The sequence below is a fragment of the Sinohyriopsis cumingii genome, chromosome 10 (genome assembly GCF_028554795.1).
Source record: "Sinohyriopsis cumingii isolate HCF-2022 chromosome 10, ASM2855479v2, whole genome shotgun sequence".
Classification (NCBI taxonomy): Eukaryota; Metazoa; Mollusca; class Bivalvia; order Unionida; family Unionidae; genus Sinohyriopsis; species Sinohyriopsis cumingii.
The window spans coordinates 20,920,391-20,938,410 of NC_142970.1; the positions used below are offsets into that span (position 1 = coordinate 20,920,391).

The 18,020-nt window shown below is 36.9% G+C and overlaps 1 long non-coding RNA gene across 2 annotated transcripts; it reads right to left on the bottom strand.

Annotated features, from left to right (window-relative positions):
- Positions 1-1,014: 1,014 nt before the first annotated feature.
- On the bottom strand, positions 1,015-17,591 carry LOC149789695 (uncharacterized). 2 transcript variants are annotated; one of them, XR_016423705.1, is made up of 5 exons: positions 17,183-17,591; positions 16,549-16,670; positions 12,393-12,507; positions 2,048-2,137; positions 1,015-1,196 (listed from the first exon to the last, which is right to left on the bottom strand). It is a non-coding gene; the product is annotated as an uncharacterized LOC149789695 (long non-coding RNA). The 2 variants fall into 2 exon arrangements; XR_016423704.1 differs by having other exon boundaries at positions 2,048-2,164.
- Positions 17,592-18,020: the final 429 nt, after the last annotated feature.

An 18,020-nucleotide genomic window follows, 5' to 3' on the forward strand; every position in this document is an offset into this window, starting at 1 on the left:
ATCTCAGCACTAGTTACATATGCAGAAGTCATGTTAATCAGCATTATACAAATGTATGAAATTTTCTTCACTGCACTTGTGCTTCCCTTACTATCGTTAAGCCATGATACAAGATAACTTTGCACTTACTTGTCATTTCTGGCAAGTGGATGGTGCAATCAATTTGCACAAAGATGAATTTATTTCATCCAAATATTTCATGTGAATAAAAATTCCAAATGGAGGCACTTGTCCGATCAGACAAGATATATGCATATTGTAGTTAGCTGGACTCTAGCTCTGATAGTCCTGGGCAATAGGATAAGCTGATTTTGTTATCAGTTTAGAAATGCATCCGCTTTGCAAATACTATGCTTTAAAAGACGAAACTGAATCCAATATTGATGAAATAAGAGTCATTTGGATTACCTTGTTTGTTATCATTCTGCGTTGGTTGGGTGCATATTTGAGGGTCTCTGATACGGTCTTGTAAACCTGCCAAGGGAGCTCAAGTAGCATATCTGAAAATAATAATAATAATAATATTACTATTTTTTGATTTTGATATTATTATTAGTAGTAGTATTTCATGATCGATGTGACAAAATATGCTTGTATATAGTTATTTTTTGCCATGGTTTTGCAAGCAAATTTAATTTCTCTAACTTGAAAAAAATTTGATAACATTAACTATGCAACACAATGTACTAATAGCAATTATAAACCAAATTAACCACCGTGAATCTATTAACTTCATAAATGACATTCACTCAAGGATTGAATTAAAGTAGCCACATAATATGTAATAGTGTATATGTAGTAAAATACCTGTTACATGTTCATCTCTAAACATGTTTTGGTCTACATCCGTAAGACAAAACAGCCGACCACTACATGTTCACCCCACCCCCAAAAATAATTATACAGGTACTGCAGAACTTGCATAATGCATACTGAGGTTCACAACAGCAAATAAAGGTTATAACAGTTTTTTAAACAGAAAATAAAGCCCCAATTTACCATCTTTATGGAGAGTTTGGGATTCTCCTCCAACCTCTGGCAAAGGCCCTCTAGTTCCTCCACTGAATCACATGGCATTGCAAGAATTTCTTCTCTATATTCTGTGTCTGGGCCTTGTGTATGAACTTGGAGGGCCAGCTGCTCCAACAAATTCTCAATATTTGTGTCTAGTTTCATAAGTACATTGAACTGGAAATCTGTAACAGATTTGTGATGAAATTAGTTTTGAAAGATCAAGATCATTATTATAAACTCCTTAAAAAGATCTGTACAGTGAACATGGGTTTAACAATGAAATATATTTATGAAATGAAATACATGGTTTTTGTACAGTTTATATGAAAACTTTTCCCTATAATCCTTTATTTTTTTATTCCCTGGATATGTTGTTTCACTGCTGGTGTCTGTAAAGTCTGCATTCAATGTAGATGGTTTAGGCGTCTGACTTACACAAGACAATGGTATACATCAGAAAGAAAAATAAAAAAAACAATGGAATGATGAACAGTCGACACATCAATGAAAAACAATTCATTGTTTATTTGCACAAATAAGTCTTGAACAGTATGTTTTATGACCTATAATTTAATTAATTAACGTCTCACAATGTTCTGAAATAACAGTATCTAAGCTACAAGAGCTTGTGCTTTCATGTCATAATCTTCCATTTCGCAAACAAATTTTGATGTTGAATCAATGTATATGACCTTAGCATTGAACACTAACATTCAAAATGTCTACAAGATGACAAGACTATTATCAACTGAAGTGACAACAAACCAATGAGTTTTACGTGCACTGAACATAAGCATTTTTAAATGCTACAAAATGTGTTTTTAGTGTATGGCCACAAATTACCCAACATTTTGTCAAACATAAAACAGTTCTACTACCTTAGAGGAGAATTAAATTCATAAATACAGTGTATAATTGACCTACTCGTATTTAGAGAGCTGTAAATGAAATAAGAGATTATATAAAAGTCAACACCTGTAGTATTTGTTTCATTATTCTATATTGTACATTTTTTTCCATCCTCAATACTTACTACTTGCAGAGGAACTGGCAGAGAGAAATCTGTATATTCTCCACACCAGAGTGGATGGGGATGGTGATGGTGTTGACCTTCTGGATGCAGCTAAGAGTATAAAGATTATCACTACTCCTTAATTGCAGTAAAAAAGAAACAAAGAAATCAGACTGGATTTTTTGGCATGTAAACAAAATGCATACTGGTTGCAATGACCACTGTATATAAAGCAGTGATACAATATATCACAAAATGCATTCTTTTTTAACAAAACATCTAATCTCATATATACAGCATCATGAGTAAGTAAGTACTCTTAAACACATCTTGTTAAACAGACAGAAAAATGATGAAATTTATACATACTTTTGATAAAGAATTTCCAATTGTGGCATGGTATAAAAGCAATTGATAAAAAATAAAAAGAGACCAGATAAACTAAATAGAACATACCAGCAGGATAAGAGGAAATCTTGGAGTCTGCAAAATACTCTCCATTTCAGGAGGTTTTGGATGAGATGGCTGACCAGAAAGGTTTCCACTTGAGATTTTCATCTTTAAATAATCATCCCAGAGTGCACCAAAGTCATGTGAACTTGATCCAATTCCAACATTACTGCTGCTTGAGTGCTTAGATCCAGTATTGCCTTCACTAACTGATGTTATTAATACCTCTCTCTCATCAGCATAATTTCCATCATTTTTCAAAACTCCCATTGTAAAACCTCTGCTGAAGAAACTAACACTACACCATAAGGATTTAAAGAACTACTGCCCGGTTTCTAATCTCAAATTCATATAAAAAAACTTACAAAAGGTTGTTCAATCCCAGCTTGCATCTTGTCTGAATTCAAACAGTCTTTTTAGCAATGTACAATCTGCATATCGCCCTTGCCACAGGACACAAATTGTGTCTGCAAATAGATTACACTCCAGCCCAGTTGATCTATGTTGTGGTGTTGCACAGGGGTCTGTTCTTGGACCTGTTCTCTACACTCTATACACTCAGCTGCTCTCAAGTGTCATAGATCATCATCCAGTGTCTCACCAATTGTACACTGATGACACCCAAATATACAAATCTAGCCACCCAACTGAAGTTGATGCTGCCATCCAAGGTGTAGAGATGTGCATTTCTGATGTGAAATCATGGATGACTTGTAACAAGCTGCAGATGAATGATGATAAAACTGAGGCCATTCTGATTACAACACAAAGACTTTCTCATTCACATCCTTTACCTCACACAATAAATATCAGCAACACCAACATTAAATTCACACAATCAGTACAAAACCTATGTGTTACTCTGGACAGTACTCTCACATTGCACCAACATGTCATGAACATATGCAAGGCTGCATATCTTGAGCTGAGACGCATCAGCTCCATTCTCAGATATCTTTCAGTTGATGCCACTAAAACACTTGTGTGTTCATTACTACTTTCAAGACTGGACTATGGTAACTCAATTCTGTCTGGTTCATCTTAATATCTACTGCAGAGACTTCAAAAAGTTCAAAACATAGCTGCTTGGATCATACTTAGAGTACCACAATCAGAGTACACCTCCCCGCTGCTCTGTACCCAACACTGGCTATCCATTCGATCCGGAATCAAACACACCATTAGTTCTCTGTGCTACGTTTCACTGACAGACTCTAGTCCAACATACCTATCCGACCTCACCTATGTGTACACACAAGCAAGATACTTACACTCCTCTTCCGACAATCATATACTCATTATTTTCACTATGAAAACAAAGTCACATGGACAGCATTCTTTTGCATACCAGGGCCCAGCAACATGGAATGAATTGCCCACTGAACTTAGACACAAAGACGCAGTGATCCCATTCAAGAGTGCTCTCAAAACTACTTATTCTGACTACAAAAACAAACTTAATGACTTAATAATGTTAACTACCTTAAATATTCTCAGCATGATTTTTATGTTTTCTAATTTCATGGTGTTTGTTTTTGTAATCATATCATTGTGTATGTTTTTATGTTGTCTAATGTTGCAAAGCGCTTAGAGCTTCTAAAGATTAGGCGCTATACAAAGTCCTCATTATTATTATTATTATATTTAGCTTGGATGAATATTTTTTAAATCAGTGGCCATAACTAAAAAATGGGATTTTGTTTTATGATCATAAAAGTATGTTGGACACCATCCATGATGTACAATGCTGTCTGACATTTCTATGCACCTAAGGTTTCCATCTCAAATATTAAAGCAAAATGCATACCGGATTTGACAGATTGACGAAAATAAAAAAAAGCAATGCTTACCATTTGAAAAGAGGCAATTGTCACTAGAATATTCTATTCAAAATGATATTAATTTTGGACACAGGGGATACCACCCCCATGTTTTCCTGACTCGTGATATGTCGGCCTATTCTGTGCACAGCTTTAAAAGATGTGATGTTTATCCATCGAGCTATAGAAATGAAATACATTTACTGTAGACTGTTTCTGTCAGCAGTTAAGTTGAGTAATTAGGTCAGGTTTATAGCTAGTTTACAAAATTCAATGTAGAATGCCAATAAATGACAAGATATATTTTTGCAAACTAAAGTGATCTTGAAAAAAGATTAGTAAAGTTTAACATTTTATAAAAAATAAGCTATTATGTGGAAAAGAAACAACAATGAAATAGTATGCAATGTGTTTACGTCTAGTTTTGGAAGGTACCGTCTCTAAGGTACCGTCATAATTGTACCGTAGTTTAATGGGTGGAAAGGCCATTGAAAGGTAAGGGCAGTGCGGAGATCATCGAGTATGTTCCAGAATAGCTGAATCTTTGTAGATACATATATCCATTCGTAACTTCAGTCCGCAAGCGAAACACTGTACTTCGTATCCCAATCCTGACTCAGGTCCGAAGTAGACAAATCCTGTTCTAGCTAAAACATACGAAGACGGTAATCCTTCCCTATCCGTAGGCCATTTTTGAAACGTGTCCAATCGACGGGCACAATCACAATAGTCAGGTAAGAAGACTGGAAAATGGTAGGGTTTGAACTTGGAGTTCTCACTGGATTTCTCACTCGATTCTTGCTGTGGCGAAGTCATCCTTCTGGTGGGTGGCTATCCTCTTACAACCAATGTTTTATACCGACATGTCCATACGGCAAAGTAAAGTGGGTGGGAAGCCGCACTCGCTTCTGCTACACGATTTGATAGACTTTTTCCAAGGGTAGACTGACGATGTGGTGTGTGGGTAAACGTACAATCTTGTTGGGTTGATAGGTGGTCACTTTCTCTAGACTGCAAGGCTTCTTTCAATACGCCAAAGTTGACCACTCGACTGGTACGATAATTCAGAGTAAGTCCTTTCACTTTACACTTCGTGTGCACTTCTCCTTGTTTGTCCCAGTATTCGTAGCTGTAATTTTTGGGACCGCCACTGACGAAACTTAGAATCTTGTCATCGGGGTGCTTGTCTGTCCAGGCTCCTAAACGGTCTCCTTCGATGTCAGGGTGCTGTTGACTCGGGTGATCGATATAAATGCAACTGTCCATGTCAAAGTACAAGACACGTTCCCCTAACAGTTCTAAAGCTTCGTACAATTTTAAGCGAGCATGAGCTGTCATGTAAGCTGCAATGATGACATTTCCAAAGGGGTCATCTTCTACAAAGTTCAGATCTTCTTCGTAATTCACCAAGATCAAATCCTCACGAACGACGTCCACGTGTTTCATGAATTTGGCTTTGTCGTGAATCATCTGAAAGTAGCGGGAAGGTTCGGTCAAATACTCCGTCTTGGGTAAACACGGTCATTGTGCCATTTTACCCCACAAGCAATTTAACATCACTTTGGCAAACAATCGCCTGCCTTCGTTTTTCTCAATGTGATCTAAAGTAATGCCTTCTTGTGCCCAGAATTTCTCTCTGAATGTCTTTTGGTCTTCGGGAGTGTGACACCAGGACAGATAGCAACTGGCTTCTTGCTCAGTTTCAAAAAGGCATCCACGTAGTCTGCGAAAATGCCTTTCTGCGTGGGGTCACCCTTGTGGAATTATTGTGTCTTGGGAAAGTGGCAAATTTCGTACACTTCTAACAGTTGGTATCCCATGTTCAGAGCTTTGAACAATTCTACGCTGACCCATGTCCCCGTCAAGGCCCGTTCTTCCTGGGTGTGATGACAAGGTTGATCTTGCTTGCACGTTTCAGCACAAGTACGGCACAAAGGAAACATAAGTTTGCCTTGGCAATGGCGAGGTAAGACGGGATGGTATAGGTTCGTGGGAGGCAAAACTTTGCACTTGATCAAGCCTTCGTATTGTCGAATGTTTTTTAGGTCGATGTGTTCGGTGAACAATTGTCGGTGCCCTGCAGGAAAGCAACAATATTTGCACACGTAGGGATACAGTGAACACATGTCCAAGTATTTGATTTCTTCTCCTTTCTCTTCGTCAGCTTGGTACAGCAAACAGGTGTCATTGGTCCTTCCTCCGTACAAACTATCACTTGGGTTCAGGGGGTCCATGAACTGGTAACTTTCCATGAGACGTTTAAACTCGGGATCGGTGTTCAAACGGTGATTGTATTTGTGTTCCCACATTTCCACCACTTGGTATCCTTCCTGTTCTAACTTTAGGTGTCGCTGACAAATGGCCTGGTACAAGTCTTCCATGGTTCGTTGTAAGAACTGATTTTTAGTGCCACGGTCAGGGTAACAGACGGGACATCCGTGAAATAAGCAACCGTTAAACTCGTACATGATCTTGGGGTTTTCTAAGTCCCAGCCATCGACCGAATGCATTCCGATGATCTTTTCGCCCTGTCCGTTGCGGGCATGCTGAATCCATTTGTCTTCCTTGTCGCACAAGTAATGCAACCAGCATGGGGCTTTGACCGAGTATTGACGTTTGACATAGTTGGTTGTTTGAGGACTGATGACAGCCACAGTGTTTTCAAGCATGAATCGTTGTCGGTAGACTAAGGAACACGCTTTGGCAATGGTGCAAGCCTCTTTTAAATGATCAACCCCTCCGTGTTCCATGAACAGTTCTCGAAATTTTCCACAGCATCGCCGTAAAATGTCCACGTCGGAACGACGATACTTTAGCATTTCTTCCTGAAAGTCGAAAGGGTCGGAGGCGTGAGCCTGGTACCAAGCGTAGAAAGTTTCTCGTTCGGTACGCATGTTGTCAGGGTCGTAATAGTGAGCCTGAGGCAAATGGGGTAGAACGGCGTGTTGATTGGCTTCTGTATTGAAAAAGTGTGGAAAGTACCCTTTAGCCATTTCTGTCATTCCAAACATTTTAGGCATTCGACTCAAAGGCATGGCTAAGTAGCTCATCGAATCTTTAAACTGCACTTGTCCCACTTGCATGAAAATGATTTTGGCTCCGTTCAAAGTGATTTTAGGACGCTCGATGCCACGTTCCGTATAACATCTCAAAAGAAACTGTCCATCGTATCCGGAGAAATTGTGAGCCATCACCGTGGCATGGTGATGACATTCTCCATAATAATGTTCGATGTCCTCTTGGCTCCACGTCTTGTCGATGGGGTCTAAGACCCATTGTGTGAAATCGGCTAGTGTTTCGGTCCTTGAAAGATTTTTTCACGCCCTCCAGGAATCTTACTGCAGTGAGGGCAATAACTCAAGATAGGTTCTTGAATCACTTCTCGCACGCTCGATGAGCCACGCAGAAATTAGGAATGTGAATACCGGTCTCTTGCATGCATTCGAAATCGAAAAAGATGAAATTGCCTTTCTTCTTCTTGTGACCATCCTCTTTCTCTGGTTGGGATTGGTATTTTTGCATGTAGCATTGGTGTTCCAAGTCCACGATGCAGTGACAAATGTGACATTTTTTCTTTCCTGAACATACGTGTGCCTTGGTACTGTTGATACATAGACCTTGTCCACACATTGGGCACAATCTCAGGAGTTGACAAGCACATTTCTTCTGTGAACCTTGCATCTTCAGATGTTGTTGGTAACAGGCAGGGCTGACAAATGTGCACAGACAAGCAGGACAATGCACTGGTTCTTGCCCTTCGCTCAGACAGGGTTGAGAGGCCAAACATCCCGAGCATTTCGATCCACAATGTTTGTGTTGCTCTCGATTATTATAACCATCATAAGTCACATTTCTCACAGTAATATTTGTATCCCAGGAATCCAGTGACAGTGGTAATGGTATCGAAATGGTCATCGTGATGATAGAGGTGAATGTATTTTCCATCCTTAAAGTCTTTCCCTCGAAACAACAGAGACCCGCGCACTTCTTGAGGGTGCACTTTCAAGGTGTATCGTGGAGCTAGGGCATCTTGCAAATTTTGCATCTCAGGAATGCCACAGGATGTGTCTTTGGACAGGCATGCTTGTTGTAACAGAAGTTCTGCTTCATTTCGTTGTTTGGCTCGGTTCGATTTTCGAATGTTCTCCCAGGCTCTTTTCCATTCTACCATGTGTTCTTGTCGGCATAAGTTCATCCCACCACGATGGCTCGGGCTAAACACATGTGGTCTTGAAAATTATTAATTTGGACAAGACTTGTTTTGGTAATGCGAAGGTTGTTGACCAATAAGGTCTTTCTGCATTGTCCGGTCCCTTGAGGAGGAGAGACGTGGGTCATGTCCAGTGTGGCTTTTCCATCGGTGATGTCAAACTGGTCATTAGATTGTTGCACGTGTTGAATCTTGTCCATGACTTTGGAAGTGGTCAATTCTGCAGGGCTGCTAAACTCGATCCAAACAGGGGATTTCAAGCCGTCATGTTGTATGGAAAGTCTCAAGCGATCATCTTCTTTGGGTTGACATTGTCGCTTGAGTGTGGTGAGCAAAGAATCCCACATGTCGGTGATGAACCCTTCTGCTTTCTCTAACAGTACTGCAGACTTGAAATCTTTAAACTTCACTGTGTATTTGTAAGCCGTAGTTCTAAATTTTCTAGAGGGACGCTTTTCCGTCTCTCGAATGTCATAGTACTTTTCAGGGTTGACTAAGGGTGGTAAACTTTGTTTAGAGGGTTTGGATTCTGGTTCACTCATGTCCACTTCAAAATCACTGGCATGAATTTGTGCCAAGACTTCAGCCCTGGTACGAGGCGATATATCACGTTTCTGCCTCTTACTTTCTTCTTCTTTCTTCTCAAATGAATTGGATCATTTCATCTCGATAGCAAAAAGTCAAATGACTAAAGTTTAAACACCATGGACTAATTTATAGTCATAGCAGACCAGTGTATATAAAGGGTATGTGTCTTGTCCTTTCACTATTCATTTCACTCTCAAACTGAGCACAACGATGGAAGAGACTACCAAGATCGAACGTTTCATCAGAGCTTTGCGAGGGGTCATTAGAAAATTCTCTTCAGACCAGCCGAGGGACTACTCTCCTTCCTTTCAAGATAAAAGTCAAGATACTTGCTATATCTGTCAGAAGAAAGGGCATTGGTCTTCAGAGTGTCCAGACCGTTAAAAAAGAAAAAAAAGGGGTTGGAAGAGACAAAAGTCAAGATACCTGTTATTATTGTCAAGAAAAAGGACATTGGTCACCAGACTGCCCAAAAAAGAAACAAGAGGAGTCAGAAGAAGAGAGGGATTCTTCAGAGGAAGAGGAAGAAGAAGAGGAAGAAAACAGACAGGTGAAGAAAAAGAAACAGGAGAAGAAAAGAAGGGAAGAAAGTGAGGAGGAAGAGGAGGAAAAGACTATGACGGTGAAGAAATTAAAAAAACAGAGAGTGAACAATGAGACAGAATAAGTCTATGAACTTTTTAAAGTGCTCTGTTGTGAATTGTGAATTGTAAATATTCATAAAAGAATAAATTAATTATAAAAGGTAAGTGTCTTTGGGTTTTGATTTTAAAATAAGAACCTAGACAGGTACTATTGGGTAAAATGTTTTTTTTTAGTTATTGGCAATTGAAAGTCTATCTCTTTTCGAGAGACGTGGATGGCCCTGAAAAGGGTCTTTTTTGGTGTAAGGGGTGAGTTTAAACAATCAACTTTAACTGTCTTAAGCCTTTGCCATGGCCAAGGCCTACTTCTGGACTGCGTACTGTTGATGATGATTTCGTTGAAATCACTAAGGGTGGTGCAGTAGGCGTAGTCACAGGGTTGGAGTGTTTAGCTTGGGAAGGTCGTATTCTCTTCGGCCGTAATAAAGAAGTCTGATACATTTGTTTCAGACTTCTTAACTCCGCTAAAATGTCTAACAGTACCGTGACCGTTTGATTTTGACACCCTTGTTTCTTTGCTGCTGCTTCTTCTTCTTCTTGTTTTTTTCTTACCTCTTCTTCTTGCTGCTGTTGCTGTAGGAGAAAAGCTTGTTCCGCTTCCTTTTGCTGTTGTATAAATTTCTCCAATTCTTCTTTCTGTCTCTGTCTAAAATTTTCCATGTGCGGTAATGAAGGAGAAGGTGACGAAGGTTCAGGAACAAATTCTTGCAAGGTAAAAAAATCCACAAAATCCCAATTCACCTCTTCTGAAAGTAAGTCTGGGTTCCCTTGGGTAGTCTCCACCATCAGTGCACCCAAACTGATCGTTTTCTGAGTTTCCGTCATGTTGAAAAACTGTCGCTTAGATTGACTGCGCACAGGCGCTAGCGAATCTATATAGACTATGTGACGTCACAGACTGCTCTCTTCGGATTGGACGTGGGCTGACTGAATTGTGTAACGCGTGTTTGGATTGGTCAACAAACTCAATCCGTTTCAATCCTTCCTCCCCCTATAAATAAGTACAGTTCACTGCATTCCTTCACCTGTTACTCAGCACCCCAACATGTGGACCGACGTACAATCTTCAACGCTTGTGTCTTCGATGATGTTCCTGACGGACATATCAATGTATGTCCGATCCAACTGGACAGTTATCCACAGCACAGACACCAGCCTGTGGATGCGAAGAATCTTATATGGAGCATCAAGGATGCCTCAAAAGAGTCTTAATCTATGGTCCTGCAGTCAGGCGCAACCTAAGGTCAAGAAGATGTCACAGATGCCCTTTATGTTAAGGGTATATTAACATAAAACCAAAGGCCCTTTTCAGGGCCATTCCTATCTCTCGAAAAGATCTTGACTTTCAATTGCCTACCCCTTTTTTATTTTTTTTGTTTAAAAAATAATAAAAAAATAGAGACCCCTCCCTGTTTCAATTTTCGCCTGTTCCATTTTCATAGACCCATCAGGTCGGGACCTTATTAAAATAGGGTCCCGACCCTGTTCCATTTCCCTTAGTCCCAAGACAGTCCCACGATTTATTCCCCATGTTCAATTTCCCTTGTCCTTAGAGTGAATAGTTTTTTTTCTTTCTCCCATGTTAAATTCCCCTTGTCCCTAGAATGGATATTTTTTTTTCTCCCATGTTAAATTACATAGTCCCCAGAGTGGATATACCCTTTTTAACATGGAAGTTCCCTAGTCCCTAGACCGTCCCTATTCACTACTACCATTGTCATTACCAGCCTGAAACCCAATTTAATGCCATTTGTATAAATTCATTTCAAATAAATATTATGATATAGTTGAAGTGTAAAGTCAAGCAAGTATTCTGTTTGCAGATTTTACATTTTAGATATTATAGTAAAGTCATATTTTCTCTTGTTTAGTAAACTTTATTGCAACTGGTTCCAAAATAGTAAATCTTATTTAATGTTCATTCACCAGAATAGGTATTAATACAATCCCGAATTAACTGTATGGTACTAAAATATACCCTGATCTTGTGTGAGATTGTAATATAGAGAATTATACCTCAAGACAACAATAATATATTGAATTTATATTGTATCAAGACTGTCATGGTTATGAACTCCAACTTTATTCAGGTTTTTTCATAATAAATGATCATCTTGTGCTATGGTTGAAAAGAAATCAAAGTTCAGTTTAACTCCATTCTCTCCACATTTGTCAGTTGTTAAGAGTCATACTCATCCTCAGTGTTATAGTAAAATGTAATCTTATTTGGATCAATCTTGGTGGTGTTATATATGAATGGAGAAAGAATATTATCATCCAGATTAAAATGTTTTATTCAGACTCTACTAAAATTTTTAGTTGGATATGGGTTACGGAGCCTGATGTGTACGAACAAAGCAATGTGTACCATGACCGTTTTCATTTAACATTTTAAACTCCTGCAGAAGAAAGAGATTTTTTAGATCCATTAAACTGTATTAACAAAAACATTTCTTCAGTATGATTTTCATTTACTTAGTATTGACAAAACTCATATTTTAAAGTTGTTGTTTTTTTGTGTTTGGTTTGGCCTTTTATGGTAAACCAACACAAGTAAGTTATTTAGTGCCAAGGCACTTTAAGTATAGTGCCTTGCCCAAGGACACACCATGGTAGCTAACCCAGGTTGGTCTGATGGTAGAATTTGAACCTACCTTATTTCACAGGTCCAGAAAGCTAACCACTGAGCCACTACAGCTCCCCATCTTATAGTGGAATGCTGGTATACTTTATGATCAAGAAGGATGGGTTGGGGTATGCATGTTGCATCTGAAAAAAGTGATGGAATTTTTGTTTACATAATATTTTAGTCATACAATATGAATCATTTTCTATAGATTTAAGATGTATCAGATCAAGTTAAGAAAAATCATATATTCTGTTTCCTGGGAATGTACTAAAATTCACTGTTATTGATTTTTTGGTAGTAAGCTTACTTGGTATTTTTTTCTTTTTAACTTGAATACCTAATTTGTTAACATCCTATTCTAAATCTTCATAGTTCTGTCTATTAAGTGACAACTGTTGATACATGTAGGGAAGTTTTTGTTTAGGTGGCGCTCACCAGATAATATGTACTTTTGAGAGAGTGACGTATGTAAGGTGAAGTAGTTCGCATTTAAAACATGCACAGTGGAGAGAATGTTTGCATACCTCTATGCTACATTAATGTAATGTGGATGATATTTCTTTTGGATATTGTACGTTTGGAAATTTTACATGATTTAAGCACACTGCTAACTAAAATGACTGCTCCCTTGTGTTAAAAAATCAGTCTGAATTAGTCTAAAGTACACTATACATAGCAGCTATTAAAATAGGGAAAATTAATTTTGCCAGACTAGACAATACCAGCTTCTGAAAGTGCAATGAATGAATTACCAAATATATAAAATGTAAAAAAAGTTATCGGCTCTTTTTTATACAAATGACCTCTGAAGTTCAGGAATTGAAAATGACCAAGTAGAGCTAGCACTTTTTTGAGAGGTGCACATTTGAAGTAAGGCCAAGCTGTATACTCTATAACCCATAGTACACCCATCAATCATACACCAAAATAAAGGGAATTAAAGGTTCTTTGCATTATACCTAAGATATACAAGGTCTTTTTTAAATAGCCAGTATAACCAGTGAGGAAAGCCGAGGACATTCTTTTTCTTTAAATTCCTAACCCTATGCAAAATGCGAAACTGTATAGCGCCACCTTATATCTTTTGATTTTTGTGATTCTGGAAGTTGCAGTATTTGTTGTTGTATTATTAACCATTTCAGTAATTTAATGAATGCAGAGTATACTGCTCTATAAATGAAATTTAAGTGAAAATAATGTAAAAGTATGTTTCACTGCAAATATAAATTGTTTAAAATAATATATCATTTATCATATGACTATTCAATTGTGGTAACTAGTATTCCATCCAATATCTATATATTAAAATATGTCTTTTCATACAGCTGGTGATCATTTAGATACAAGTCCAATTGAACATAATCAAATTATCAAGGCAGGTGTTTTTATTAGTAGTAGTATTGCAAGTATAAGTGTTAGTATTAAGATTTCATATACAGGTATGATAAGTGTATCATAATGTTTAAATGATGCTCCTTGTTACAACATAAAATATGTTCATTGAAACAAATGGTTCACTGGTAAATTGGCAGCAAAGGTCTTCACTGAATTATGTTGCATAAACTATTTTACAATAAAACATATATGATGCATCTCAATTATGATGAATGTGAGGAGGAGGATTAATAATAATGCAATTTAAGTTATCTTCATAACATAAGTTCTAGCATATGTGTAATTTTTATGTGGTTCATCATCAGTTTGAAACTGGTCTATGATTTCTGGATCTGGACATATATGGTCCCCTGCTGTTGTGCTGCTATGGTCTTTACAGTTCATTAGAATATCAGTTACACTTGGTTTACATTTAGAACCCCATGGGATGGAATGCCCAGTTTGAAACTGAGAGAATGGTTAATTATCCATAATATAACTCCTGCAGTTATTATTAGGTTTGATATCAAGGTCTTTCTTTAAAAGCTTTTCAACTCAGGTTCTGTTCTACCATACAGATAAATAAAGTCAAATTCAAGGCTTTCAGATTTGTCCAGTTTGTTTCATGTGTTGCGGCAGACAGACTGTATATTGCCACTGTACCATATAAATATCAGTGCTTAGTCTGCTCTCAGTTGCTGTGGTTTGATTAGTTACAAGTGTCATCACATGTGACTAATTATTGACCAATGTAATGAAACTTGTATAATTAGAAGGCTGTATTTAAAAACTCTAAAGATCTTAAATGTGTGCTAGAGGGTAGGGTTAGCAGTTATACTCCCAGTTATGTTTGTGATGAGCAAAAGCAGCTGCACAAATTTGAGCTTTTAGTTTGGTTATGGTAGGGTCAAAGGATGCAGGTACATTTTACATTCATTTTTTACTAGAAATAGCTATTTTCAATATTTTTCTGTGACAAGGCAACTAAAAGAATCAGTATGTGCCTTATGCATGAATAAAGTTCACTAGTACCATAACAAATTAGCATACTTTTCATCACCCCTCTACCATCAAGATTTTTTTATATTTACCTCTGTAGCAGACACAAATAAAAGTCGGCAGCTCATTTGCAGACTAAGTTACGCATATGATCTCCAATGCTCATCTAACTGTGACAGGCAGTCACCAACAAGCCAACCTATTTCCATGCCTAACTCAAAGTAAATCTGAACCACATTATAGATTTAGCTTATGTGTAAATTTATAAATGCTAGGCTTGTGATAATTAGGTTCATGCCTTCTACCTTAAAAATTAGAGGGATGTCAAAATACGAAACTATCCAGTGAGACCTATGATGTTAATTTTAATCCCTATGGGATTTGTGACATAAAAAACCCAAATGCTTTATGTATTAAAAGGTAACTAATGGGGGCAGGATCTGCAGTGAATCAATGGTTAGTATGCTAGACTCCTGATAAAAATGTTTGTGTTAAAATCCTGTTATCAAGTCAACCAGGTTACCTACTGCAATGTACCCTTGCCTTACTCCAATTCCCTCAGTACTCAGTAAACAACTAGTGTTGCTGTACATAACAAAACCAGTCCATATTGATTTTACATATTTTACTAAATCCTGACAAAAATAATTCTCTAAATAAAGAATGATTAATATGTGATGGTCTCGCATGTAATCAAACTCTTCCAAGCTTTTAATGATATGAACCGATTTATCAATGTTTATCAAATTTGCATGAAAAACTATTTCTTATTTGTCATCAAATATGTTCAATGTTTTGATCATATAAGCATTTCTGCTACATTAGATCAAAATAATCTTTTTGTCAGAAATAGAGCCCTTATAGTATTTGCAAGGTCAACCAATCAGATGCAGAATTTGAGTTTAATATGAATGAATATTTTTTTTTTACAAAATTGCTCTTTTGCTATATCTTGATGAGATAAATCTATTCACCAAGTCTGATAAAATTAATGAGAAATAGTTTTAAGAGCAGTAGCAAGAATGGCTAGTGAGATGTAGAACCACCACATTATATGCATATATTTTGCTTATAGCCTCAGACATACAAGCAATTAATTAAACAAGTCAGATCTAAATTGGATCATAAACACTGTTGTGCAAATCATAAGAAACTCTGCCAATCAGATGCAAGGTCACTTCACTACCATACCTTTATCACACTCATAATAAGCATCATTGTGAAACTTGACTATATAAGCCCAATGGCCAAGCATGATCAAACTTGAATCAGCAGTAGTGGTTATAACCTCATGTATTTGTATGCATCTTCACTTCTTCAATCTAGATCTCATTTATATAAGCATGTATTCTAAGTTTAGTAAAAACTGCACTACATGTATACATATTGCATGCGGTGGTAACATACTCAGATGAAAGATCACCTTATTATTATTAATGGTTAACACTCATCAAACTTCAAGGACAACTTAATGATTTTAGCCTATATTGTGGAAGTATGGCTTTTAGGCTGGTTAAAAAACTCAACTAATCTTATACATGATCACATGTATATACTTGGATTTTGCTCATTATTAGATTTATCCAAGATGTTGATTTAAGCCCAAAACCAAGTTTTATATAAACAAATTGATCAGAACTATGGACTCCAAAGTAGCTAATTTCTTACTGTTGAAAGACAGAAGGGGATGTGAAATAAATAGCACACTCAGGACCATTACATAAACCCACTTAGCCTTTTGACCAGTTGAGATAAAATATCAACAATAATGTTAAATAAGATTGATAAATTATGTTTTCTCACATTACCTCTAGCCCTTTTCAACATGGATGGTATTTTTCTTCCACATATGTCAGCTCTTAATTAGTGGCCCTTTCCCATCATGAATGTTGTAGGTGAAACTCTCAGAATTAGGCTTTTTAATTTATATCTGTAGAAGAAAAAAAACTATTGGTCTGCATATATCAATGTCACCATTTCTGTATTAGATTAAAATACCATATGTCTGTGTGTGTGTGTGTGTGTGTGTGTTAATTTTAGAATTTAAGCAAACTTGTCTCCATGTGTTTATTTTAAAACTGATGATGATAACACATAACAGGTTCAATGGATAAAATGTTATTTCTTACTTCTTACAACTGCTCATTATATCTGAATTTACATTCAATGTTTGTTTTAATTAACATATTTGGGATAATGGGCAAATTATTTATTTTGTAGTTTATCATTATATCATTTACCAGTCTTTTATCATTCAAATATGTAAAATATAGTACCATTATACTGACTTCATATTCTATATGATACCCCAGCAATACATATTAAGCAGATAAGTGCAAATAAAAATGTTCAGAATGTAAAATTTACTCCAAGCTCAAAGAAGATCAGCAAAAGATAATATCCAACAAACTACCAAACAAAAAGCGAAGTTAACGCAGTTACCTTTATTATGATGTCTCCAACACCAACGGCACTGTACAGCTACGTCTTCTGAGTTTTACCGTCATCTTGTCTTTCAAACCAGAATTAATTTCTTGAGCTCTTACAAAATGAAGAAACTTTTAAATACTATAATTTAAGCAGCTTCTTTACATGCCATCAGATAAATTATGGCACAGTGTTATGTCTGTCAGCAAAACGCAACTTCACATTTGGACGGCGCGCTGTGTGGGCATCGCCGACACAGCAACTGACATGAATTCTCTATTAGCAGACAATGATTCGGAATAAATCCTTCGCAAATATAACATTCTCGATTTTTCATAGTTCCACTTTTCATTGTTGCATCTGTTTGATTGTACAATTGCTAATGATGTTCAATGAATCAACTTCAATTCATCTGCTGTCTGAAATCCCGGTTCAGTTGGTATTTTCTTCCGCGCATGATGCCGTGTAAATAAAAGATACGGTCGACATTCAAAGTGGTTTAGGTTAATTTATTAGTTTTCTTTATTAAGGTCATTTGCAGAAAGTGTTTCGCTAGGGTGAGAAAAAAAATATAACAAAAAGAAAACTTTCTTTTCCAACGCTAATACTGTATATATTTCAATTTGTGATTGATGCTATAAATACAAAAAAATGATAATAAAGCATTTTAGCCCGTGGATTCGGCACGGCACTCGTTTTTGTGGGTTTTTTAAAATGTTGTTAGTGTTGTTTTGGGGTTGTTTTTGTGTGTGTACCACACTAAAAAACATACCAGGTATTAGGCCTAACGTAGGAAAAGAAATTATCCTCTATTTATTACTATTCTTACTGTCAAATGACGCAAAAGTGATCA